The sequence below is a fragment of the Monodelphis domestica genome, chromosome 8 (assembly GCF_027887165.1).
Source record: "Monodelphis domestica isolate mMonDom1 chromosome 8, mMonDom1.pri, whole genome shotgun sequence".
In the NCBI taxonomy this organism is placed as follows: Eukaryota; Metazoa; Chordata; class Mammalia; order Didelphimorphia; family Didelphidae; genus Monodelphis; species Monodelphis domestica.
Genome location: NC_077234.1, coordinates 210,771,836 through 210,797,830, shown reverse-complemented (window position 1 = coordinate 210,797,830; position 25,995 = coordinate 210,771,836). Strand labels below are relative to the sequence as shown.

At 35.5% G+C, this 25,995-nt stretch overlaps 1 protein-coding gene across 7 annotated transcripts in view; it reads right to left on the bottom strand.

Moving 5' to 3' along the window:
• The window catches only part of JADE3 (jade family PHD finger 3), a 219,398-nt gene that overhangs the window by 84,774 nt on the left and 108,629 nt on the right, over positions 1-25,995 (bottom strand). The window lies entirely within an intron of this gene.

The window sequence follows — 25,995 nt, the reverse complement described above, 5'->3', positions numbered from 1 at the left end:
GAGACAGAGACAGGGAGAGACAGAGAGACAGAGAGATGAGAGGAGATCAGGAGAGAGACAGAGAGAGACAGAGAGAGACAGAGACAGGGAGAGAGAGAATGAGTCACTGAAAAAAGAGGGGTTTGTTTAGCTATTTTCCTATGCTGCTAAGAAGCCTTGCCCTTTGCTTCTAGACTCATGGCTATAATCCAAGAGACTGAAGTTGCTAGAAATCTGAACTTAAATTTCTTGAATATTTGTTCCCTTGCCCATCCAAACTGAAAGAAGAAATATAAGTTTATTTTCTTCATATATTTTTTCTCCCTAAAGCAGAGGTCCCTATCCTGATGCCTCCATAACAAAGTTAGATCTGAATCTATAAAGCCTACATTATGTATAGCAGTACATTTTCATTATAGGTGGTATGGTAATGCAATATTCTATCAGCCTCCCTAACCACTTCAATTCATGTGTTTGTTTTCAAGAATTCTCTATAATATAAGGATTTTCTGGGTTTTTCTCTGATACTACAGACAGAAGGGAGTTCAGAGCTCTCAGACAAAAGCTTGGACCAATAATGAATGTATGGCACTGTCTTGTTCTTTCCGGGAATATACAAGAAAGTATTAGCAAGGAAGGAGGGTCATGCTTAGAGCAAAGACAGCCTGTTGGCCAAATTAATAGCTGCATAAGTGTCATTTTCTAACAATGAAGATTTTTAAAGTAAGCCCTCCCAAGAACACTAGCATAATTCTTGAAACAGGGAGGAATGAAACCTCTTTATACTCCATGAATACATTTTATAGAAACAAGTGAGAACCCAGAGAATCACTTTCTACATGAAAGGCTAAAATCAAGAAACAGATTATTACTTCACTAAAGATGTTCCTTTGCCTAATACCCATTCCCTTTTTGGAAGCTGTTATAGAAATTTCCATGTTAGAAAATTATGTGTCCTATACAACTACATTAATTGGCTGCTCCCTTCCTGTGACATTAGAGGTATGAATCCAATCAGACTGAACAAAATAGGGCCCCCTTTACCCTCTTAAATTAAAAATTTTTAAAAAGTGAGAGGGAGGCTTCTTTCACACTAAGTTGGGGAGAGGTAAGCATAACCTGGATGGAAGTTTGGGAAGGTGCTTCCTGCAGAGTCTTCATTGTCCTTTCTCTTGTCAAAGCACAAAGATCGTCTCCAGCAATTCTCTTCTGCTTGATGATTCCCAAATATATTCTGTCTTATCCAATGATCATCTCCTGACAGCATCTCTTTCTAATGATTAATTCAAATGCATTTTTTTGCCCTAACCCTCTTCTCTTCTCTTGCAACCAGAATAAGAAAAACTACATATTATAATCTGTACACACATACATATATACACACAATGCAACTGTATAAAGATCAAGAGCTATTTCAATAGTTAAGGGCCAACAATACAAACAGCAATTTCCAGAAAAAGAAAAACCAATACTTAGCAACTATTTGAAAATAGGATGTAAATAACTAATAATTAAAGAGATGAAATTCAAAAAACTCTGTGGTAGATTCCCTCATGACTTATTTCCTCAATCTGGCAAAGGTAACAAAATATGATAAAATGTAATGTAGGTGCTAATTTGTTCCTCATGAAGCTTATGAATTCGTCTATTTTGAAAAGCAACATGGGCTTACATATTAAAAGTACTGAAAAATATGTAGGTTTCAAAATCCTACTAATAGTTTTTTAGAAGAAATAGGAAATAAGATAGGAAACCAAGATCTATATATGAAAAAATAAAGAAGTACTATTGGCAATAGCAAAAAGTTGGAAAGAATTAACTGCTCAGTGAATGGCTACTTAAATTGTGGCATATGAAAACAATGGAATATTACTAAATCATAAGCAATGGAAAATATGACATATTCAAAGAAATATGGCATATTTATATACAAAATAAAGCAGTTTGAAAAATATACTGTCAATGCATAAATGAAGATAATATTAAATGGCAATAAAGCTTAGCTTAAATATAATGAACAGTGAGAGTATTAACTTATTAAAGTATACAGATTCCTTTTAGTTTAATGAAATGTACAAATAACAAGTATTCCATCATATATATGATTTTTCAATCTATTGTTGTTTTGCTTAACTGTTTTGAGGAATTACATTTTGCTTTATTACAAAAAAATCTCTAAAATGTTTCTATTAAAAAGTAACCTTTAAAATTAAATGAAGAAATACACAAAAAATTAATACTCCATTACCTGAAAAAATGGATATCTAGAATAATTCATTAAAAATATCCTTAGATTGTTTTCATTGTACTGATTATTTAAAACTTTGATTTTAAAAATAATTCTCTGATATCAGGATTATATATGCATATAATTTTCAAAAGTGGAAAAAATGAAAAATATTTTTTTGAAAATTGTACAACTTGTATTTTACAGAATTAAGACATAATTCACAATAGTAAAACAAATAGACTCTGTGTATTATAGATATGCAAGCACAGAGATATAGGGATAGATTTCTCTGGTACCATAATCAATATGAGCCAATAATATTGAAACATGATTCAGGCCACATTCAGAACATGTGCTCTTATGTACAAATTTTAAAATTAAATATAACTGAATTGTATTGTGTTGTTAGATACATACAAAAGAAAAACTATATGACACAAAGATTTTAAAAAATATTACATTTAAGTCAAATAGTACCATTTCCAGTGAGTCAAGTTAGTATTAACCCTTCCAAAAAACCCTTCTCTATTTCTTCAATGTTTTGCCTGGCTTTGCTGGAAAACATTTTGTTATTCTCCATTTTAATGTCCTTATTAGGAAACTAGTTTTGGTAGAGGACAAAGCTCCCTGAGTATCCCACACATCTGCTTGTGACTTTGCTACTGAACACTTGGATAAGCACATTGAAGAAAGGCAGGAGCTACTCAATATTATGTACTGTATAGAAGGTTAGTAAAAAGTTTCTTGATTTCCAACCTAATGTTCTTCCTGAGTTATCTTCCTCTAAGTTTTTCTGATGCTTAGCCATCTCCAATACCTCCAAAATGACTGTGTTAAAAGTTCTCCTCCTTGTCCTTCACCCTTTTCCAGAAGAATTTAGCTAGTTAGACCACATAAGGTTTAAATTCCTGTTGATGTGTACCTTCTCTTCTAACTTCCAAACCAGAATCATCTGAGGTTTCTGGAATGAAGGCCCAAGCTATATATCTGAAACTGAGAAAGATTTTCAGATGGTAAAACTAGAAGCAAATCCAAAACTTTGTAAGCAGAGAGATAAAGAAAAAAATATGAAATCACTGCTTCCTTTTCTACATTAAAGGTTCTTATATATTACTAAAGTGCTAAAGGATATATAATGCATAACACTTTTAAATAGATTCTATTGAACTGTAGGAATTGTTGGTTTTTTTCTATTTGGAAGGTTAAAGCCAAATATTTTGAATGACTATGGATTTCACTTAGGAGATTCTTGCAATATCCCAATGGAGGAAAGGCCTATATTTTTAATACCATTATTTTTCTGAAAATACTGTGTGGTTATAAGTCAGAGAACAGTCTCTAAAAAACTAAAATTAAGGATCATATGAAGGGTGATTGTTAAAAGGAAAGACATATGGTAGTTGAAAGCATTACAAACAAATTACAAAGGGAAAATGACATAAAGGAAGACATCAGAGAAATACCTGCTCAGAAAAAAGATGGTCTGGGTGAGTCAGTCAATTAATATTTATTAACTATGTTGTATGTTCCAGGAGATACAACTGCTAAAAAATGCAAAAGACAACCTATGCCTGTAAGGAATTCACAGCCCTACAGGAGAGACAACATACAAACAAGCTATCAGTCTATCTATCTATTTGTCTACCTACTTACCAACTTACCTACCTATATATCTATACATCTATCTATCTAGAAACCCATCTATGTGTTTATAATTGTGTATATACATTACATATATAGATGATAAATTAGAGATAATCAATGGAGGGAAGGCACTAGAATTAAGAGGGATTAGGAAGGTTAAAGGTGGGAACTTAGCTAGAACTTGATAGAGACTATGGAAGTCAGTAGAGAAGGAAGTAGAAGAAATAAGGAGAAAGAGAATTCTAAGTATTGGGGACAACCATGGAAAATGTCTAGAGTTGGGAAATGAAATATCTTCTCTGAGAAGCAGCAAGGAATCCAATGTCACTGGATCACAGTGTATGTGGGGACTGGGGTGGTATAATGTATAAAAAGACTGGAGTTGTAGAGACAGGCTCTGAAGATCTTTGAACACCAAAAGGAATTTATATTTGAAGCTGGAGATGACAGGGAACCAATGGAGTTTAATGAACAAGGGTATAACATGGTCAGAAAAACACAAAAAGTCAGATCTGGTCACATGGTCATTAGCAAGGGATAACCAAAGGAAAGCCTACATGTTGCATGGATATTCTTTCACATTGTCATGAGAACTCAAGGAAAACCTCTAGCACACTGGGTACCTAAAGTGAGACTACCGAAGAACCAAGATAAGAACTACATAAGAGGGGCAGGCATTAAGATGTGCAATCTTTATTACTGAAGGCAATACCTACATTTATGAGAATACAGATAATTTAAGGATTAAAATATATTCTCCAAATGTTTTCACATTGGTCTGAATTTAATTCAACTATTATTTTTGTTATTATATCTCCTAAATCTCTTTTCTGGGGAAGAAAGAAAAAAATTGCAAAAAGACAGAAATTATTTAATGGGCATAGACATAGATGCATTATATTAAGTAATGGAATAGATTAGGAAGCCTTAGAGATGGAAGGTGACATCATCTATGACACTTCTTTAGAGGTGCTATACATTCTTAAAAAGAAGATGAACTATATTCATTTAGAACCAATTTATAGATGTTTTAAGGAAAAAAAGGAAAATGAACAGAATTTTGAAAAGTGTTCAGGACATAGCTCTGCAGGAAGGAGTAAAAAAGGGCATTTCAATAATAATCAAGTGGGTTGAGTCAGATAGGAAGGAAATAACAGGTATAAGAATTTAAAATCCTTCATCAATTAGATGTAAACAATAATTATTGAATCACTTCCAAAAAGAAGGTTCTGGGGGGAGAGGATTTCTTACTGTGGCATACACTGGAGGATGAAAGCCTGAAGACAGGAAAGTCACTCAGAAAACTGCTGCACAACTTCTGTGGTATTTAGAAAAATGTTTCAGTTGAGTATGTCAGTATTCATTTAAGTAGGAACATACAGGTGTATTATTGATTGATAACTTTATTGAAATGAAAAATATGCATTCTATTGCTAGAAACTTAGTGAATTCATCTAAACTTTTATCTTTGGGTTTTCTGTATATAAAAAAAGGTGAAACTCTCTCTCTCACTGTGTAAATTACTTTAACTGTAAGAGTTAAATGCTTGCTTTCTTCTTCCATCAGATCCAAGTTATTTTCTAAGCAATTTCCATAGCACTTAACAACTATGTGGTTAAAAATATTTTGCTGATAGTTGGAATATAAATTTCAAAACAGCAAAGATTGTAAATTTTCATATAAACTGCATTCTCACTCAAAAAAACAATGTCTCTTACTCACTGTTCACATTATATAATTTCTATTTTGTCATAATTTACATATCTTACCATAGGTAACTTTCCTTTGTACTAAGACCCTAGTATTCATTTTCGGTCTACACTAATTTCTCCTTAAAACTCTGTATCTATCAAATGCTTTGTTATGGAATTGGTCTAAAGATTAGACAAATTGTTATATTAGCTAAGTATTGCTTAATGCCTTCTCTAGTTATATACAGCTTCCTTATACTAATTTCATAGAAGAAGTTGCCTGAACCACATATTAATAAGAATTTAAAAATTTTAGAAATGACTCTCAGCGTGAACTCTAAGCTAATTAGGGAAGGAGATGTAACGATCTGCCCTCTGAGAAGAATCTACATTTTATACTGGATAAAGCCTATAATACTTACTTCATTTGGTACATTAAAATGTTTTATCATTTCCATTTTACTAAATCATGTTAAGCAATAGTCTAGTTAATTTATTTTCCTAAATCTAGAGTTTCACATTATTTGGAATATTTCTCTCCAACCCCAAGAAATGTATAAAAGAGGGAATTATACAGACAGAACTGTGCTATGTTTGTTCTAGGAAGGAGAATTAAATATGAAGTCTCAAAAGTTATACCTCAGACTTTTTAAAATAGCAATTGACAGTAACATACAAATCTCAGAACATTTCTTTGGTCTTTGGGAATATTTAAAAGGAAGTGAGGAGATGTCAAACATGGCAGAAGGAGAAGAAAGGGAAGAAATATGTATAACTTATTTAACCATTTGTGTAGATTGTATATAGCAGAAAAGAAAATAAAGAACAATCTGTAAAAATGGAAATTGAAATATTTTATATATTCAGTCACCGGGAAGCCAGGTCTGAAGATAACTATACATAAAATACAAGTACTATATTATTGTCATTATACCAGTTGATATTTATACAGAACTTAGAGTTGTAGTAGTAATATGAGAAGGAGGAGGAGGGAGAAGCCAAATCTTGATGATTATAATATCTAAAATGAGAACATATGTACAGTGCTTTGCAACCTTAAAGAGCTATATAAATGCTAGCTATTATTTTTTTCATGAAGTGCAGTTCTGACTACTCTCCACTTCACAGTTCTCCACAGTGAACTATAATGGCTCTCTATTACCTCTAAAATCAAATATAAACTCATATGTTTGTCATTTAAAGCTCTTGCCTCAGTACTCATATTTTCCTTTTCTTATTACACTCTGTATTCTGATCATACTAGCCTCCTGATAATTACATAATATTAATCTATATTAGTTCTCCATTATTTCTTAAAGTCCAGACAATCAATAAAACCATAAATTAGGGCCCTGATTTGTGATGTTTGCTGATTTCCAAGGTGTAAATGCACACACCAAAAATTTAATAACAGACTGAAGGAAGGCCATGCTGGTTCTAGCCTGTCCCTAGGTCTATACTCAATGACTGTTTTATTACTACCTGCTCTCAAACTCCTGCCATTTGGCCTCTGTCCCTACCAATACTAAAATGATTTTGTTAAATGGCAAGCCAATGATATCAAACTCAAAATTCCCATACCCTTGTTTTAGTTCTTCCTGCACAGACTTCCTGCACAGCAACTTGACATTGCTGAAACCTGTCCCACCTCATCCCTTCTTTCCATTTTCTTCAGTTACAGAGATTTTTGATTCTCCTATTATCTAAACACTCTCTTCCTCCTCCTTTCCCTAAAGTGAGAATTCGCCATGATTCTTCATTGGCCCTCTTCTATTTCCTTTTTCTGCTCTCTGCCTCAGTAATCTCATTCATTGATATGGCTGCATTTCTCATCTAAATCCAGATGGCTCCTAAATTTATACCTCCAGTCTAAAATCCATGAACTGTATACAGGACATCTCCATTCAGACATGCCAACTAAAGCTCAACAGATCTAAAGCTGAGTGTTTTACCTTGTCCCTTAAGTACTCTATTTTGGGTACCCTTCTTTCACAGTAGTGCTATCAGAGCATCTAAAAAACCTTTTGTATTTCTAAGTACAAACTAGTGTATTCACAGAAGGTGTAGTTCCATTCTGGGGCTCCCCAAATTCCTGAACTCAGGATTGCCTCTGTTTCTGTTACCTAGGGAGTAGCTGTTTGGGGGGAGGATCTGGAAAGGTTCACAAACTGAAAAGAGTACAAGTTTCAATATATTCACCAATGACTGCATCTTTTTTAGGCTTTATTTTTTATAAGGTTCTCTCCTTTTAGAAATGCTCTTAATTACTACTCTTCATACTGTGATAACACCTTTAACTCTAGGATATCAAAGTACTTTACGGGCAAATGTATTCATCTTCAGAAGTATTCCACCAGAAAAGCAGGCTGCCAAACACGATTAACAGCACTTGTGCCAATAACCAAATTTCAGATAGCAACAAGAATAAGATTCATGGTTCTGAATCTCAGTCTACTAAGGAAAAAACAAACAAACAAAACAAAACTTACATTTTTAACCTAGAAAGGGATCAAAGGCAGCGCAGAGCTTAAAAGAAATCCTTTCCATTGTAAAAAGCTATGGGGGTGGGAATGAGCCACATTCATTATTTTCACCTGACTTCACCTCACCACTAAGAGTTTTAGATGCTGAGACTTCTCATAAGAAAAGATATTCATTCCTATTCATTTAGTCACCAACTTAAATTCAGAATTTACACAAATGGATGAAAGAGGTTCTCCAAAAACTACATGTTCTCTTATAATATACCTTCAAATAAAAAAGACCACCAAATTGCTCATGATTCTCTTTTTTAAATGGAAAGGATTTCTTCTAAGCTATGTGCTGCCTTTGATCTTTCTTTGGGTTAAATGTATGAAGTTTTGTTTTGTTTTGTTTTTTCTTCCTTAATATAGTAAGATTCAGAGCCCTGAATCTTATTATTGTTGCTTGAGAGTTAATTGGGAGGAAGTGGTAAAAAGACTTTTAGATCCCCTAGAAAGAAGTTAATATTCTTGAAACTGTTCCTCTATTAACCCTTTCTCAGATTGCTTATCTGACTCTGGAGCAAAGATAGCTACTAAACTAGTACCAGAAAATAATTTTGCTGGAATTTGGTGACAGATAATCCAACACTATTACTCTATTTACCTTTGGGCAGAAAGAAATGGAATCTCTATTTAGTGAGAAGAAATGCATAGCAATAAATACCATAACAGCAAGATTTCATATTGTCTTTTGATTTCTCTTTCTCTTCAGACAGAAAGGAAAAGAGAGACAGACATAGACACACGAATACATGTATACAGCCAGGTCCAGCAAACCTCTCTCTTACCATTTTTCTTCTTCCTTCCTTACAACATACATACATAGATTGTTCAGAGATAGGTGTGGGGAATGGGAAGATGGAGTCTAAGGCAATTTGGAGATGGGAACAGGTGTACCAAAATAAAATAATGAAACCTGCTGAGTAATTTCTCAAAACTGCACTTATCTTAGGAATAATCTCACACTTGAAACATGATTGTTTCCTATCAAATTACAGCCATGTGCATTAATCTTTACAAAAGAAAAAGGAAGTATTACTTTGTGTCCAAAAGTTCAGAGAGGACTAAGAAATTTTAGGCACCTGCAAAAATAAATCTAGAATTTCTAGAGGCATAACACTTAGGAAGTCACTTTATGAGTTTAGTTATACATATACTTGTATAATTAAATTCAACTATGTATGTATACTGAGGCAAGGAAAATTACTTTGTTAGAGATTTTTTTCCCAAGGGGTGAGAAAAATTTTAATTATCTAAATAAGTCATGGCAAAGAATATCTAACATTTTATGTACCCACATGTCTATAATTAAACAAATTCTTCAAAGATTCCTAACTTGCTAGTTACTAATACAAAAATTATTTTAAAATGCTAAATAAGTTTTCAGCCTCTTAACAAATAATTAATCTAACACCAATTCCCAAGAAAATACTCTTTCTCTAAAGTTTGACTCTCAGTATAACCATTATTTGCATAGACACCAAACTCTTACTTTCAAACTATCTCATTTTTTTTTAGTTCAGCTACAGAAAAAGTTTTCTTTTTAGTCAGGACCACATGTTAAAAAGATATTACCATAACAGAAAATTTTCACTAACCAAGGACACTTGCCTCATGCCCAGAATAAACTTGTTGAGCAAAACTCCAAAAATCGGAGACTTTATTTAAAGTGTCTATAATTTAAACTGATAATTATGATCCCCAACAATTACTTTCATTAACACAAGTAATGAAGAGTAGCCAACTAAACAACTGCATAATTAAGATAGTTATTTTCTCTTCATATGGGGTTTGTTTATTAGTTTTTTCAAACCCTAGGAATATAAAAATGTTTTTCATAGGATGCCCATAAACCTTTGTTTATTTTATGCAATACATTTTTATGCATACTCACATTTAACAGCTTTTCCAAATGCAAAGTGGACCAAAAGTACTAATTTTCTGTCATTTCAAAAAGTTAATCCACCATGTCTATCAAAGTGTGGTTCTATTTCCTAAAAAAGACTTTTCTTTAAAAGAATTTTTTAATGTTTATTATAATGCACAAATAGAAGTCAAAATTGATAAAGAAGCTAAAATGTTTAAAGTTAGAAAGTAGCTACAAGCAAGAGAGAATTAGCAGAGAAGGTAATTGGTCCAAAGAAATTTGGGTTCTAAAATAATGAGGTCGTCCATGCATGCTAGAAGCTACACTGATAGACTTGATCCTGAAGAAACTAAAAAGGAAGCCTACCCAAATGGAGAAATCTACCACATAGTTGAGGATATGTGCTTATCTTTGGACTTAGGTCTTCAATTTCTCAATCCCCCCCCAAAAAAGCATACTCCCAAAACTACTGAAGAAGGTAGAAATTTAGGTGGTGTCTACATTAACAGTCAGTGCTGCTAGTGATCCATATGAACAACATCTAATTTAAACTAAGTAAAGAACTATAGCAGAGAGTTCCCCATTTTTTGCTTCCAAATTTATATAGCATTTTGGAACAAAACTAATTTGGATGCACAAAAAGAGAGCAAGTGTTCTATCATATATGAGCATGTATAAGTATCCCATAAAAGAGGCTGCAGAGCAAGTGTTGTCTCACATATGATTATGTAAATGCATTCTATAAAATATGAGCATAAGAATTCCAAGCAATCTGCAGGCAAATATACTAACAGAAAGATATCGTGATGTCATAAAAATAGCCTTGGACATGGAGTCAGTCTTATATAGCAGATATAAGTCAGTCTTATATCTGCTATAAGCCCCGTGGCTTTTCTGAACCTATTTGCTCATGTATAAAATAAGGAAGTTGGATTAAATGATTTCTAAAGTACATTACAGGTTGCTCTATTAGACAAATCTGATGCTATGTTTACCAAAATCAAATCAAAACAAACACACTTCAGCATGTCATTTATAACATTTGTAAGAAGCAATTGGCTTCTGTAAAAATGATAATGGCTAGTTGATAAGCCTAGTTGTTGCACTATAAAAATATTAGCAATGCTTAGAAAGCTTCAACTGAGACAAGACAAGCTACAATGATACATCTATATATGTAAATCCAAATATACCTATATAACTCTTCCCCTGATTCTATGAAGCAGTGGCCAAACTCAATCGATCACAAATAAAGTAGTGTAGAGAAGAGGACTCGAAATAGAGCTTAAAGGGACTTCAGCTTGAAAGGAATTAAGAACTCTAAGAGGCAGAGTTGGAGAGAGAAGGAGGAGGCATTCCAGGAATGGGATCCAAGCCTATGCAGAAGCAGGGGATGGAATGCTGAGCATGAAGAACAGCAAGAAGGCTACTTTAGCTGGACTGTGGAGTATGTGAAGGCAGTCATTAATACTAAGTCAGGAAAGTCAGGTTGTGAATAGTTTTAAATATGAAAGAGAGGATTTGTATTTGATCCTAGAGGAGGCTAAAGAGCTCCCTGGGTATGAATATGATATAGTGCTTTAGGACTATGACTGGCAGCTGAGAGAACATGGACTGGAGAATGGGGAGCCTATGTGAAAAGACTAATTAAGACAGTACTGCAATAATCTAGCAAAGAGATAAGGGCAGGTGAGGTGGATAGGGTATTGCATTTGCAGTCAGGAAGTTGTGTGACCCTGGTTAAGCCACTTTACCTTGTTTACCTCAGTTTCCTCATCATTATTCCATCATCAAATGAGCTGGAGATGGAAATGGCATACCACTCTAGTATCTGAAAATCCCAAATAGTATCACAATGGGTCAGACAAGACTAAAACAACTAGACAACTACAACAAAGCAAAGAAATAATGAGAACCTGAATTAGGGTGGCAGTTTTATGAGTGAAGAGAAGGGGCTAGAGGTAAAAACGTCATGAAGGTAAAATTGGCAAGATGTGGCAATTAACATTAGATATAGTAAGAGGGAGAGGGAAAGTGCAGAGTCAAAGATGAACCTGAGACAGTTTAGTTGGCACATAGAGCATGTAAGGACTAATGTATAATCAGGTCATCATTAACTGCCAAGACAGATATGTATTTTTCTCTTAAAGGGAAATGGGAGCCCCAAAGGTTGCTCACACAAGGAGGTGACATGTTCATAAGAGAACTTTAGGATTTGCAAAACAATCACTACCAAAAAACTATCCAGGCATGAATAAGTAATATCAATTTTTTTTTAATTCAAAGATACTAAACATCCAGGAATACTGAGTTTTTATGTCTAATTTTTACCTTGTCATATCTAGGCCAACTAGTTGATAGAGTGCTGGACATGGAGTACAGAAGACCCAAGGTCAAATACAGACTAAAACATTAGCTGTGAGACTGGCCAAGTCACTAAACCTCTGTCTGGCTCAATTTCCTCAACTGTAAAATAGAGATAATAACATCACCTACCTCCCTGGGTTGTTGGGAGGATTAAATGAGTAAAGTGCTTGGCACAGAGTGTGGCACAGGGTAAGAATATATAAATACTTTAGCTAATGAACATAATATATTACTTTGAAGGTAAGAATGCTATCTTATTTTTCTTTGATTTTCTAAACTTCACATACCAAGGGCAAGAGATGTCCAATGGGTTTAAAAGTACAGAAAAAATATTAATAATATCAAAAGATATCACCCAAGAAATATAAAATTGGAAGAAAGAAGTGGTTCACAGTTAAAATGAGATGGAAAGTTTGAGAGCTGAAGTACTCACTAAATGCTAAAGCTAGAGAAGCAGTTTTCAAACATTTTTGGTCTCAAGATCCTTACACTCTAAAAATTGAGAACCTCCCCTCACACAAATAACTCAATTTATTGGTTGTACCTATTAATATTTATATTAAAAGTTTAAATGTCTTAGTATTATTATAAGATAGTTTTGACCTCTTAAATTCCCAGAAGAGTTTAAGGACTCCTAGGGGTCCCTGTCTCATACTTTGAGAACCAGTGACCTAGAGGAAAGCATTCAGCACATTAGATACTCTGTGGGGTGCTGGAGGACAGATGCAACAGAATCACCAAAAAGGCAGTTGTACAGTGTAGGTAGATTTACTCTGCATTCATTTTGGATTTGTTTGTGTACCTATTCCTCCACCCCTAACCCCTAAAATAATGTAAAATACTTCAGACTTGAGATGCAGAGACTGTTTTTTAATCCCTGGCAGTAGTAAGCAAAATGCCTGGCACATCATAGGCATTCAATTGACTGTTGATGAACTGAAATGAAAGCATATTTCTCTGGGGTAGTTGATACAGAGCTGAGCATGGAGAGAAGTTCAAATCCTACCACTGATATATTATTCTGGGGAGGCCATTCAAGCTTCCAGTGGTCCAGATGACTCTTTCAGGACTATCAATTCCAGACAAAGTACCAAATTATATTGGTAGAAAGAGTTTCCTCAACTATAGAGTTCTCGAGATCAATGAATTCACAGACTCAGTCCTTGATACCCTATCTTTTTGGAAATGCATCTTTGGAGGGAGCCCCTCAATTGATGAGAGAACAAATCTGTTGAAGTAGTTCCTGAAGCACCTACCAAAATAGGTATCTGAAATCCAAAACAAAACTGATCAAATTATCCCCAAGAAATTATGAAGCACTTACTATAATATATCAAAGACTATGCTATCCCTGTGGAAATAATGCAAGAAAAAAAGTGAAACAGTCTCTGCTCTGAAGGAACTTCCATTCTGTAGGGGAAAACAACACATGTAAATGCAAGTGTATACAAAATATAAGGTATTTTACTGGAGGTTGGGGGAATAGAGAAAATGGCAACAGGGAGTATCAAGAAAAGCCTGACAAACATAGAAGCTTCAGGTAAGCTTGATGGCTGTTGAAGAAAAATACCCCTGATACATTTATCATGGACTTTAAATTTTAAAAATCAAATTTAATTTCATAAAGATTGCCTTCTTTCTGTTTTATAGCTTTATCCCATCCCCCCTACCCATAAAGGAAAAAGCAACAAAATAAAGAGGCAGGAAGAATGGAAAGAAAGAATGGAGGAAGAAGAGAGAGGGAAAAAGAGGAGGAGGAAAGAGAGAGGATGGGGAAAAGGAGGGAGGGTAAGGGGGAAAGAAGGAAGGGAAAAGATAGGGGAAGGAGGAAGTAAAAGAGGAAGAGGTAAAGAGGGAGGGAAGGAAGGAAGGAAGGAAGGAAGGAAGGAAGGAAGGAAGGAAGGAAGGAAGGAAGGAAGGAAGGAAGGAAGGAAGGAAGGAAGGAAGGAAGGAAGGAAGGAAAGAAGGAAAGAAGGAAGGAAGGAAGGAAGGAAGGAAGGAAGGAAGGAAGGAAGGAAGGAAGGAAGGAAGGAAGGAAGGAATGAAGGAAGGAAGGTAGGAAGGAAGGAAGGAAGGAAGGAAGGAAGGAAGGAAGGAAGGAAGGAAGGAAGGAAGGAAGGAAGGAAGGAAGGAAGGAAAGTTAAAGTCAAAATAAAAGTCTTATCTCAAGTCACATCCTGGTATGGAGTTGACTCTGGTTCTCAAAAACTATTCCATCAAAGCACAAGCTCTGACTAGTCCCTAAAAAGAATTCCAATATAGGCCAAGTACTGTCTGTCACCAGAAATTCAAACTAGTTATGTTCAGAGCTCAGCACCAAGTTGATTGCTGAATGATAAATGTTTTCAGCCACAGCACAACAACTCATGGAAAGCATCTACTAAGAGACCAGAAAGAGGAAGAATAGTTTCTTAAATCAATAGAATTACAGATCTTCAAAGCATTAAGGAACTGATGAAGAATATTCTTTCTTCAGAATATTTGTGACCAAAGTTAAATATAAAGGTTAGTCTACTTGTCTACTGTTCACCTTGATAAAGGTAAATATGAATAGTAAATAACAATCCCTTATAAACTGGCACAAAATGAGACCTTTATATTCACTATTGGGAAAAGTAATGGATAAATTTTAAAGTTCACATAAATAACAAAGTTAAATTATTGGAGATTCCTTCTAGGATCACCAGGACCCTATTAACCTCTGCCTGGAACCTTAGCTATGTACCATACAAATTTAAATTTTGTTTTGTAAATAATTTACCTGGATCACTTAAGTATGGATACTTTGTTCCTCAATTCCATCCTTCACCTCTTCCAGGAAAATTGGGGCCAGTAAAGAGAAAGATGTTGTGCAATTACTAGTGGTTCTGTGTGAATGAACCAAATGCAAAAGAAAGGTCAAAAGAAGCTATTGCTTAGTTATTGGAGGTAGTGTTGATGGAGGAAGGGAAAACTGTGAGGCTGAAGGTAAAACCAAGGTCCAGAAATACTGATCAATCAGTAATAAATGGATATATGGGCCAACATTTACAACAAAGATGGGATTGAGGACTAGACAAAAAGGAAAGTATTTAAACAGGATACTTTGAGCCCATCTAAATAAAATGTTTGCAAATTTTATTCACTTAGCACAATGACTGAACTTCCATTTTTAATTTCTAGCTTTGGAGCTGGCCCCCATTGATCTCCATCCCTTGATCTCCCATCAATGTTTCAGCTGTTAGCAACTCTAGTCTCTGCTAGACCATTCTGGATTGAAGATCATAGAATTTGTTGGCAGACTATAGACCAAGACTATATATAACAGGTGAAAATGTTGGTCATATAAACAAAAATCTGCTTTTACAATGTAAGAAAAGGAACAAAATGAAGGGGGTAATTTTAAAGGTCAACCATGAAAAGAGCATCTAATCAAGATGAAAATTTACCACTTTTCTACCTGACCTCTATTTTATATTTAACTTTTCTCATAATTATACAATACTTATAAACAATATCAGTAAATTTTGATGAATTTTCATTTTTAAGAAATAACTATAAAATCATTAAAGGAACAAGACTAGTTCTAAATTTCACTCTGAAAAACTAAACCTTTCTCAGCATAGTATGAGGAATGGCAACCTTTGAAAAGAGGCATGTTGAGATAGATGTATCTGATTTCTTTCCATTTGACAAGATTTAGAAAGAAGTCTAAGGCAGTTAGAAAGGCTGAGCAAGGTTAAAAATTCACAGATTTTTCCCAATAGACATAAGTATATAATATGAGGGGGACCCCATACTAGCCCAGGCTATTTGGGGGCTGAGGGTAGCAGGAAAAGTAGGGAGAACTGTTGTAGCAATTGACTCACTTGTCAGAAAAATTGATCATTTTTCCACATTAATCCAGAGATGTCAATCCCTAAACAGTGCTGTGATTTAGACATTAGCTATACTAGTTCTAAGTGTGTACTGATGAAAAATGACATAAAAATACATTTAAGATTTTACAAGTTACTTATGATTTCTGAGACTAAAATTACATGCTAGACCTAATTCCTACAATTTGCTTTGCAAGAGTATCTAACACTTGGGGATCTGTCTAGCAGGCCCCCACCAATAGAGTAATTACTAAGAAGTAAATTACCACTCCCTGTACCCTCACAAAGACAGACTATGCTTGCCAAGGTGAAAGAGTAATGCCAGTAATGCCTGGTAAAAAGACCTAACTGTGGCTGAAGAACTCTTTTACAGATACTTCCCTCTCTCTACCTCGGAAGTGGCAAAAACCCAAGATGTAGGTCCTGAATGAAGGGGACAGAGAGCCTCTTCAGCCAAACGGGAGCTGTGAATGCAGGCTTTAATCCATTGTGCCAAAGTAATCTGTAAGGGATCTGGCACCCTTCCTGGGTACCTCCCACAGGATGAATAATTGGTCTGTTGATCAAACAGTCTCAGTTCCAGCCAAATAAAAAACCCATAAAGCTCCTCCAGCATCCTACGCGTACCAGAGTAGCTCTTTGTCAGAGATAGAGCTGGAACTAAAGTAAGGATAAAAATGAGTGAGAAACTTTGGGAGGAAAAGGATGAGACTGAAGGAAATATTTGTAATATCATTTAATGTCTAGGAAGTACAAAAGAGGATAAAAAATGGACAAAATTGGATACAGTAGATAGAATGTTGGAATTGGAGCCAGGAAACCCACCAAACAGTTTATTAAGAATGTTAACTTTGACTAATTTTTTAACATTCTTTCATGATTTGTGCTATCTTCTGCAGGATTACTTGTTAACATATAGCATTATTATATAAAAAAGAACACCATATTTAAACTTGGGAATATATACCAAGAGGTAGGATACATACACAAACACACACACACACACACACACACACACACACACACACACACACACACACAGAGAGAGAGAGAGAGAGAGAGACAGAGATGGAGAGACAGAGAGTAAACTGCTTAGGTAGAGTAAAAAAAAATATTCTAAAAGAAGAACAATGGTTGTTAAAAACCAGTTGTAAGTGCTCTGAAGTTAAGTGTAAATTTGTCTTATATTTAGATGTCCTTCTATGCACCTTTGGAAAATGTGAGTAATAACACAGTCAAAGCAAGCATAGTTTTCCAATTACAGATGAGAATGGTATCCTGATAAGGATACATCTGGAGTCTGGGGCCAACTCATAACAAGAGTATATGGAAATCACATTGTACAAAGTGAAAATCATTTTGTTGCTACATTAGGAGCCTCTACATACACATTTCTCGTTGGGAGGGTGGTGCTAGGAATAGAAACTCCCCTCCTCTTGCCCCAACTCACTGTATTAGCTTCAGCAAGTCACCTTGACTCTCTGGGATGGTTTCTTCTCTAAGTGGGTTGAATTAGATGGCATCTAAGAACCTTTCTAGCTCTAAAATGTCATGATTTATGGAACACAAGAGAGGGAGTCAAAATTTGTGATTTGCAACACACTTGATTAAACAAAAACAGAATTAGAGGAACTGAGTGGGGAAGGTAAGTCAAACATAGTTGCCTCGTTTTGGGGAGTTCCCTTTTCAATTTCAGTGTGAATCAGATGAGGAAGCAGACATAGCAATGGATCTCACTCCAGAAGCTTCTGCCACTTAGAAAGATAAAGTTAAGCACAGCAGTTTACTTGATGGAAGAGCTTTGACTATCTAACAAGGTTGGACAGCAAACTCTAATGCTTAGTATCTAGAAGTGCCAAAATCCCCCAGGCCAGAGCAGATGCTCCTGGAAGGTTTATGACCTCAAGAAAATGAACTCAATATGTCTGCATATCAGCTTTGAGAAAATATCAGAGAGAATAGTTGTAGATATAATAGCCTACTAATTGAGCCTCCAAAGCTTCCTTCCCCTATAAATTCTTACTATAAATTAGTATCACTTTTCCTATAACTTTATTATCAAAAATAAATTAGTGCTCAGTCTGTTGTTTCTTGAATAACTATGTGTTTCCAAATGAGGCTGTGATTATGAGATAAAATTATCATTTCTACACTTGTGATTGTCCAAATAATCGAGTCTGTGCTACCTAAAAACCCAATACTAGCTATCATTTAGTGGCAACTATCACAAATATTAACCAAAGCCTCAAAGGTATATTTAGCCTTCAATGGGGAAGGGGAAAGGACTGCCAAATCAGCTGTTATTTTTGTGACACATAATGACACAGAGACAGACTGGCTGGCTCAGCAAGCACCTTTCCAGTGGAAAAGAGGTTCTTGTGGCCTGAACTTCTAAAATCTGGTTCCCAGAGAGTTCATCTGTAGTATGGTTCCTGCCAAATGATACTCATAGAACTTTTAAACACTGTTTACTGACATGAATAGGAAATAAGATTCTTAGTTCTTGCTGTAAAGAATGTTAACTTTATCCCAAGAACACATACTACCCAACTGATTAGTTATCCTAAAATGACCTATTTACTAGAAAATAAATCCTTGGTGGAATGAAAAATTAAGAGGCTGAAAAGAAGTAGAGAAGAGTCTAACCACATTTCTGTCAAGCTCCTTTCTATCTCCTCCCCTACAACCTAACGGTAGCCAAATTTTTAAGATGGAAGATGATGGCCTATTAATATTAACCATACTGATCTCAAACTGGTCCATCCTGTACATACAACTAGCTTGACATACCCAAACAACCTAGTCTTTATCTATTCCTTTGGTTCTACTATACACTGGATTCCAGTATTCTGGTTGATGCCTTTTGCAGGAATAGAGGCAGAGCTACTTGTTCAGCACAGAAAATGAACTTGGAAAGAACTGGTAATAATAGGGCAAAAATGATTGGTGGGGCAAAATTTTACATCATTTTCTGTATTTCTCTTAACTTTTTTGAGGGTTCAGTGTTAGTTATACCTCTGTCCCAAGATTCTCATATACCAGTTGCCTCTTCTCTCTTAAAGAAGATTGAAGTTAGCAGATACAGCTGGGCATGCTCAATATCCAAGGCAGATTCCAAGCAAGTTTGAATGAAAGCCAAGTAAGGCTATCATTTGGAAAATTCCCCTCATGGTGAAGAAACAAACCAGGCCAGTTCATACACTATGTTTGCTTCAAACGTCCTGCTGGACTTAACCTGTTTCTTCTTGAAGTACAGATCTTGCCTGTGGGAACCCCATCTGTTCCTCATGGAAATGGAGCTTTTGGCTCTATACTGATAGATCCATAAGATAAATACAAAAGATGACTAAAAACAAAATACTTTTATGTTTTTCTATTTGTCTGGTTTCTTTGCATGTCATGTGATGAAAGCATACAAAAGCCAAGGATGTTGGCTCCCCATCCCTGTAGCCTTCAAACTTTGCCAGCCAGGGTTGTTGAACCCCAATCTGTAGGTCTAGCCCTACTACCTGCACTTTAGCTCCCATCTTTCCCTTAGCAATGGGAAAATAAGTAGCTCTAGACCAACAGTTCACCTATTGTTAAAAAAAAAAAAGTCTTGCCTTTGTATCCTACTTCTAATAAATGTACATCCTCTGTGCCTGAGATTCAGATTTGTTTCTCCATTCAATACATCAGGTTCTCCAAAACTGAGTTATCCCTTTTTTCTACCCTCAAGTCTCTTTTGGGGAACTGGAATCCTACTCCTTGAATGCCAGGCACCATAAATGAATGCATTCAGCTTTCAAGGTTTCTAATGACTTTTCTGATGACTGAATGTTTGCCTGGTCTTTTTTTAAATTTCTCCTTCCTGGGCTTTCCCAGATCACCTGCTTTGTCTTTACAGGTCTATAGATCCCAGCCCTTCTCAGTCTTGTCTGATCTTTGGTTGATTGAGTCCCAGGCAGGACAGATGAAAGAGATACAGAGAACACTGCATTAATATTCATTGTCACCTAAAAAGGCAGAAGATATTGGCCTCTATGTCTGGATGAAAGAAGAAGAGAATTCCAAGTGAGCAAAAGAGTGTCTTATAGAAATTATTTCCCTCATTAGGAAGTCCTTTTCCTGTATACTATAGGTTGCCCTCTAAAAATCAATGATTGCCTATACCATTCATTTGATTTCTTGTATTTCTTTGCCAGGAACTTTTGGGGGGGATTTATCACATTCTCTTTTGCATCAAGTTTATCTGTACAATTCTCACCTCATCCTTACCCATACTAAACTCCTACATCTATTTTTTTATCCTTGGAATTAGCATGCTTCAAACACAGCAAATGTTTGCTGAATTAAATTAAATTACTCTTTTTCAAAACTGTAGACAAAGCAATATAGACTGTGGAAAGTGCTGTAGGTTTAGGGTTAAAAGACTTGGGTTCTTGTCCCTATGGATGACCTTTGGCAAATCATTTAACCTTTCTGAACCATAGTTTAATGTTTTATAAAATGATGGGACTGAATGAGATATCTCTAAAATTCGGTTCACCTCAATCTTTTCTAGTTATCTTGAATAGCTATTTAATTTTCATGGCATTGTTTCTTATCTTCCCAATCATATTAAAAGCTCTCTGAAGGCAGGGGCCATATCTTATACTATTTTGTATTTCTCTCCCATTAACTGAAATCAGTGCACATAGTAGGTACTCAATAAATATTTCATGCTTTGTGAATTAGCAATGGAACTGAGGTACAACACCTAAACACTCCATCTTACCAGTTTCATTATCTATTACTTCCCCTCTGCATCTTCCTCCAAATCCTACATTTCTAGTGTAGTTTCCTAAAGCATTCCTTCATAAGCGGAAAGGTGATCCCTTCCATTGATTCAGTGGTGTATGCCTCATTGTGCTCACTATTTCAGACAGGCTCCAGTCATATTTCATTTTATTCCTTATTCCAAAGTCACCTTATGGACAGCTATCTTGATCTTAAATGCACATCTAAACTCTCCCTATCCCTAGATTTTCAATTCTGGAACCATGATCTAATTATGATCTAATCAATGCTCTGGTAGTGTGTCAATCTATTTTTGAATAAGAAAATGTGGAATTATGGGAATATGGAATATTTTCAATCACCACCATCTCAGAAACTTTTTTAATCAAAGTCATCCTCCTGGTACACAACTCCTCCTGTGTTTTTGTCTCTTCCTATTAGAATGTAAGCTCCTGAAAGGCAGTGATTGTCTTTATTTTGTATTTTTATCACCAAAGTTAGCACAGCATGTGCATGACACAAAGTAATGGGTAGGGAGGGAGGGAATATGCATGTATATAGCCAGGCATTATGCCAAATGACTTTATAAATACTGCATCCTTTCATTCTTATAAAAACCATTCCAGGTAGTTATATTATTATCCTCATATTAGAGTTGAGAAACTGAGATAAACATTGCCCAAGATAATGTAGTTAGTGTAATACTGGATTTGAACTCAGATCTTCCTGACTCCAGATTCAGTGATCTATATCCAACATACCATAAGCTTCTCTAAAAGAAAGTGTGTAATGATGCTTTTTCATTTATTCCGTAACCAAAAATCCTGACATTCATGTATCTGAGCATAACCTTTTATCATTGCATATAAGTTAAATGAGTGGGTTGGTGGTTAGAATCAGGAGGGAGATTCAATGTACCTTTCTGCACAAAGTACTTTTACCCAAAGTGACCCTACCAATTTAATAATCCTAGAAAAATGGGGCCTCTTCCTGTGTGAAGTCAGATCCTTCCAAATAAGTATACCTGGATATTCCTATACATTCTGATTTCTGAACTTCAGGTCCTTAGTTCTTCCTGGCAGGGGCAGAGATAGTCCAATATCTTGACTTAAGGCAACCAAGTCCCAATTAAAAAACTATCTATTGTGGGAAGAAGTAGGCATATGAGGTTTTTAACCTTTTTTTGGTAAGATATACTCTTCTTTGTCAACCTAAAGACAGAATCAGAATATATCAGAATAATATCTTCAAATGTATGTATTTTAAAGCAAATTTCATGGGATTACAAAAGAAGCCAACTATATTCATATAGTCATCAAGATACTTTTTAAAAAACAAGTTCACAGACCCAGGTTAAGGACCCCTAAAGTAAGGAATTCCAATAGCATTCCAACTCTGTAATAATTTACTCTTCAGTTAGAAATAACGACATTAACTAAGAAAATTCTCCCAAGCCCTTTTCTGAGAAACAGATGGGTAAAGGGTGAGAGCCAACTGCATACCTGGAAACTCTTCCAGAGAGGAAGGGAACAGGAGGCAGCTTTAATTGCTTTAACCAAATGAAAAATATTTGCAAAGTCTATAAAATAGCAGAGCTACCAGATCTCCTTGACAGAAGGAAAATTAAGAAAATTACTTTATGTGGAACATCAAAGCACTGAAGTGTTACACTCCCAAATGCTAGACCATTAGCACCAGATCAGGCAAAGAACTACCCTTAGGAAAGGAAAATGGGCACCTGTGGAAGGAATTTGGGTCTCTCCAAGGGGTCCTGGCAAGTGGCTGCCACCTGGACTTACAGAAGTTCCTGGGGACTACAAGCATTCCTATGTTACCAAACTTGCTACAAAAGGTAGGCATTCGTGGACAGAGATCATTCTCAGTTGTTCAACTCTACAGATTTTCCACAATTAACAGTATCACTTGAGGCCTTAAATTTATATCTCAGATTTTTAATCCAGTAAATCAATCTTATAGAGACTATTAATCTGGAAAGAAACCTTAGAAAGCATAGATGAAGTGATGATCATGAAATGTCTTGTGGATCATGTCACTTTACTTAAAGTACCTGAAACTGCCATCTTTTAAGACTAGAGAGTACATGTTTGACAAGCACACCCTAGAAGAGAGCTACAAAACCCCACACTGGGCCCCTAAATCATTCGATCCTTGAACAAAGATCATAGACAATCAGTGAGTAATGTCCCTGAAGCAATTCCCTCTCAATACTAAGAATAAATTATTTGGCATTTCAAAAAGAAAGAAAGAAAATGAAGTCCAAAGGGAAGAGTGGTTTGTCCAAGGTCAAAAAGTAGAGATGGTGGAAATGAGAACCAGATGTCCTGGGTCCAAAAGGGAATGACTATCTGAAATGGTTTACTTTTCTGAATTCTTAGGTTCCCAGGATCATAGATTTAACATTGGAAAAGACCTCAGAGGTCATTTAGTTCATTTTACAGATGAGGTATCTGGGCTCCAGAAGTGAAATGATTTTCAACAGGATCATGACAATGACTTTAGAAGTGGTAGGGGTAGGATTGGAACCTAGATCCTCTTATTCTAAATCCATTGCTCCTCAATAATAAAGAAGTAACAGTACTAATAACTAACATGTTTACTCAAGGAATTTAAAGTCAGTATCACAAAAATCTAACCTTAGATGTTATGAGATGAAATAAGACAGCATGTGTCTTATTTCCTCCCTATCTAAATTTGAAAATCAAAAACCTTTGTCACCTAATTTACTTGTAACATTTTAAATGCCTGAAGATATTGAACACATAGTAGATATCTCACAAATACTTCATTTGACTTATGCTTTCCTCTTTCCATATAATTTGGGAGAAAAAGAAATATCAGGATCAAGATGACCCTTTACCTACAAGAAGTCATTCTCAGCCTTCATTCTAATGTCTTTCCTCTCCTAATTATATCCTATTTATCCTGTATATAGCTTATTGTAAATATTTGTTTGTTGTCTCCGTCCCCCCCACCCCCGCACCCCCACTCCCACCCCCACCCCCACCCCCAAGTTCCTTGAGGGTAGGGATTGTCTTTTGCCTCTTTTTGTATCCCTAGCACTTAGCACAGTGCTTGGCAATAATAGATGCTTAAGAAACATTTGCTCACTGACTGCATGTGCCAATGCTACACCTAGACTCAATGAGATGAATTAATAAATAAATGTCCTCACTTCTGTTTATAAAATAATTGATACCCCTATTCAAAGTTTACTTATTACTCTCTTGTGCTTGAAGCATCAAATTTCCATGGAAATGAAAGTTTTGGGATAATCCTATGGAAAACATTAAAGAGTTCCACATTAGGAAGCATCAGGTTTTTGTTGATCTAGAAAACTCTTTTAGGATGCTTCTTTCAATGGCCTTTCGAAAGAAAAACAAAGGTCCAGATTTCTCCATCCTAATCAATGTGATATGATTTTATGCAGCATGTTATTTGTTACATAGATAGAAAAAGAAGCAAGTCATGGGAATTTTATGTTTGAAAAAGATAGGTTTTATAGAAATACACTAATTTCCTTTAAAGTCTCAGTGTATTGTCTCCTAAGTTGTCCAACTTCACATTCTAGTAAGGTAACAAGGAAATTAATAAATTTAAAGATCCCAGAGGCTCATCTTAGATTAGGGGAAAAAAATTAAGATCCAAAGTAGAAACTGAAAGTCTGGTGAAAGATGAAAGAAACAAGACTTACATGATGCTGGATATCTAGCTGAATCAATCCTGACACATCACCCTGGATCGAACCAAAGTCCTCCCAGAGAGACATAAAGACAGACATGAACAGATAGACATTCAAATCCCAATGTGAACCCTAAACCTAACTATCTTAAGAAGAAAAGAGTGGAAAGGGATAGGTAGTGGTCACTTCCTATCTGTGTGACCTTGAGCAAGTCACTTAACTCTCACTGCCTAGCACTTAATAGTCTTCTATCTTAAAATCAATACATAGTCTTGTTTCTAAGACAGAAGGTATGGGGTTTTGTTTTTTGTTTTGTTTTGTTTTTATAAAATAAACAGTGGAAAGAAAAGCAATTGTCTCCAAAGTTCTGGTTGTGATTTCTTTCTATGACCAATGAGAATCCTAAATTCTGATAAACTCAGAATGTATAATATGATAAAGGTAGGGAGCTAGGAGGCCTTGATTACAAATAAATCAATGTTCACTATGTCCTCATGAAGTAAGCACAGCATGTTAAACATTGTCAAATGTCATGAAACAGGTACAAGAATGTAAGAACTTGAGATGACAAGATTAGTGAAAAAGATCAAGCACCTTACCTTAAGAACCCTTTGGGTTCCATGGCTTTTATTTTACTTTATTTTTTAAACCTTTACCTTCTATGGTTCCAAGGCAGAAGAATGGTAATGGTTAGGCAATGAGGGTTAAGTGACTAGCCGAGGGTCACATAGCTAGGAAGTATCTAAGACCAGAGTTGAACCCAGGACCTCCTATTTCTAGTCCTGGCTCACAATCCATGAGCCACCCAGCTGCCCCTAGTCCCATGACTTTGAAACTTTTACTGACTCATCTTCCTGATGTGGTATGAGTTGGATGTATTAATGTAGTTTGGGCAAGTTTTCTAAAAACTCCTTTGTCTTTTGTCTGTCCTCTGTTGCCCACTTCTCATTTGCTAAAAGCTTAGTTTTGTAGTTATGGTAATTTGCTTTGAAGAGATGAACAGAAGAGAGATGATTGATGCCACAGTCAGAAGAGAAAATACGACTTTTGAAGGTGATGGTAGGGGGAGGCAGACTGGGCTAGCTGATAACCTCCATTTTCCAACCCACCCAACTAGGACAAGTTACTTATGTGATTGCACAGCCTAAATGCCCTTCTAACCCGCACCCTACCCTTTAGAAATTAAAAAAAAAATAGTAAAGGATAATACTGCATGCAGATGCAGATGAGGGATTGTGTACACTGATTAAGAAAATACATTTTTATCTTATCTATAAGTTCATTCATAAGATCACATATTTAAAACTGAGAGGGGTTCTGGTCAAGATGGCGGCTTAGAGAAAGCTAAAGTTCAGATCTCCGGAAAACCCTTCCTGA